At 40.8% G+C, this 3,071-nt stretch overlaps 1 long non-coding RNA gene across 1 annotated transcript; it reads right to left on the bottom strand.

The window, feature by feature from the left end:
* Positions 1 to 1,741: 1,741 nt before the first annotated feature.
* Positions 1,742 to 2,596, bottom strand: LOC116507073. The gene is made up of 2 exons (XR_004255143.1): positions 2,156 to 2,596; positions 1,742 to 2,104 (listed from the first exon to the last, which is right to left on the bottom strand). It is a non-coding gene; the product is annotated as an uncharacterized LOC116507073 (long non-coding RNA).
* Positions 2,597 to 3,071: the final 475 nt, after the last annotated feature.

The raw sequence follows: 3,071 nt of genomic DNA, 5'->3' as shown, positions 1-3,071 counted from the left end.
AACATTCAGAAATCCCCAAAACAACTTCCTGAACTTTTGAAGCTGGATATTGGCCTCCAAATCACCTGCCTGTGCTACTACCATTTCTATGCTGTACAAAATCCCAGAAATATCATTAGCATATTTTCCCATTCTAAAGACAAGATCCTTCATGGAGATTTTAATTCTGAACTAAATGTTACTTAGAAGTCTTCTTCAAAATCATTGCATCAGAATTACTGATTGCCTTTGTATATACAATGTTTAAAAAGAAATATTTTCCTTATAGCTCATATGAGGACTCAGAATTAAACATGCCCACTGTTGTTACCATTCACTGCTGGTATCAACAGTTGCTTGCAATTTGGTCTTTGATCATGTATATGCATCTGAATAATTTAATAATTACTCAAATAATTTAACAACCGGTTCTCTGCCCTAATGACTGGCTTAGTAGGCATGGCTGTGTGATCATGTTACTGGGTGGGCATGGCCAACTCAACATCACTCACTTCGAAGGGGCCTTGCCTCGTGCGGCCGCTTGCCTCCAAAATTTTTATGCAAAATGGAATTACTTGAGAAACTCTGATTCCAAGTCACTTGGGTTTAAATCTGATTTAAACTAACCTAATCCACTCCATGAATCAGGTATCAAAGATCTACAAATCTTTCTTCAGTTGTACCAATCGTTTCCCATTACTACAACCTATTAAAACTATACAGGTAGTCCTCAACTTACAACTACCATTAGGATCAGAACTTCTGTTGCTAAGTAAGGCAATCATTAAATGATATGTATCCAATTTATGACATATTTTGTCACAGTGTTAAAACAAACTGCCATGGTTGTTAAGTGAATCAGTTTCCTAGGTAACTTTGCTTGTTGGAAGCCTGTTGAAGAAGTCGCAAATGGCAATAGCAATAGCAGTTAGACTTATATACGCTTCATAGAGCTTTCAGCCCTCTCTAAGCGGTTTACAGAGTCAGCATATTTCCCCCAACAATCCAGGTCCTCATTTTACCCACCTCGGAAGGATGGAAGGCTGAGTCAACCTTGAGCCGGTGAGATTTGAAACAGCTGAACTGCAATCAGCTGAAGTAGCCTGCAGTGCTGCACTCTAACCACTGCGCCACCTTGGCTCCAGGACACTGCAACCATCATAAACACATGCTGGTTGCCAAGTGCCTGAATTTTGTGCCCCACACACCGCAGGGATTCTGCAATGCTCATAAGTGTGAAGACCAATTTTAAATCACTTTTTCAGCACCACTATAACAGTTGCTAAGCAGTTGCTAAGCAAACGGGTAATTCAAGGATTATCTGTATTTACATAAACAGCAATCTCATTCCAGTGGTGGGTTGCAGATCCTGCCCAGAGCACCGGCTACCCTTCTGGTACGGTGCTCTGGAGCCCCTCCCCCGCCCGCCCAAGCTCCTTAAAGCCTGAGTTTTAAGCCTTTGGCGCTTCCGCTCATGTATATGGCACGTACGGTGCCTGCATGACGCTCCCCAAGCAGCTGGAGCATCTCAGAGGCTTGCGGAAGCATCACAGGCAAGTACGACGCATGCGCATGCTGTGCGCATATGCACACGGAGGCCATGTGGGTGACGCCGGGCCGTTCCAACCGTACCAATTGGAACAGAATCCAGAACCCACCACTGCCCCATTTCCAGCCATTCCCCAAGCATATTTCCTGACTCATGTACCTTTTAAATAACCCTAAACCTGAGGATAACTTTTGCACCTGCCTGTTATAGTTACTTAACATTTACTTAACAAAAAACAGATTTTTCTTTTTATACTTTTTGTAGATAGGGAATACCTTGGATAAAGTCATTTTTTATAACCCCCTATTGTCCAATGAGTGCATTGATTAACAAAATTAATAAGGGTTTATGAATAAATACAGTGGATTTCAAGAACTATTTCCATCTATGAAATATTAATATTAGCTTGATTAAGAAATAAGTGCTATGAATTGCAAACACCTTACATACAGAGTACATTGTATAAATTTTGTATTTTCACATCAGCTGTATTTTCCAAAGATATAATGCAAATTATAAAGATTTTGTTTCACTGACAGGCTTCATCTGAGAAATGATTCCATACCACAAATTCACCTCTGTTTTTTGAACTTAGTTCGAGAAATGATTCCCATACCACAAATTCACCTCTGTTTTTTGAACTTAGTTGACCAAGATATAAAGATTATTGCAAATTTTGCAGGTTGTGTTTTTATTGCCCATCAATTATTTATCTGGAAGAAAACTGTATCACCATAAAATGTGTTGTCCGGGACAGAAGAAAGGGCAGTCTGACCTTTGGGTTCCAAGCCAAAAAAACAATTACATTTGGACAGGAAATTCAAAATAAGAAAGGGGGGTGGGCAAAGCTATTGGTACATGGCCCATATCTTGCAGGATAAGACAAGGTTAGGGATGCTTTGAATCCACTGTATGGGGATCAGATCAGAGATGGGTTGCTCCTGGTTTGGTCTGGAGCAGGCAAACTGGTAGTGATGGCAGTGGGAGGCATATGGTTGCATTTAGTAGACAATGCAGCATCCTGAGAAATGCCCCTATAGAACTATTATTTTGCAACTTCAAGCCCTTTTTATTCTAAAATGGAAATAATAGTGGATGAAGCTGCAGAAGCTGGAGAAAATGCAAGAAGTGAACAGCAATTTCAGCTTCTCCAAATTTCCCACCCCCTACTTATTCCTTTGTTAATAGAATTTGTTTCTACTAAATGATAAAGAAGTCTACTTATGTACTGGCACTCAAGCATGCAATTTAAAAACATCTAGTTGTGGGAAATATGGGACATAATATTAGGATTGCTTACGAACAACAGGTTTCTGGATGCTTTTCCTTTTAGACAAAGCTTCTGTCCCACAGGGAATCTTTTCTAAAACTTCTGTCCCACAAGGAATCCTTTCTTCTGACACTGGCCAGGCGGATAGGGGCCTCCCGGACAACGCAAGACTGCAGCCTCATGTCCCAAAACAGCACAGGTGTGCAGTCTTGCATCCCAAAACATCCACCCTGCTATCAAAGTGGATCCTGGCACTGCACTGCAATGTAGAAA

This window comes from Thamnophis elegans, chromosome 4, assembly GCF_009769535.1.
Source record: "Thamnophis elegans isolate rThaEle1 chromosome 4, rThaEle1.pri, whole genome shotgun sequence".
Taxonomy (NCBI): Eukaryota; Metazoa; Chordata; class Lepidosauria; order Squamata; family Colubridae; genus Thamnophis; species Thamnophis elegans.
The sequence above is the reverse complement of the archived record's forward strand: the minus strand, read 5'-3'. Positions and strand labels throughout refer to the sequence as shown.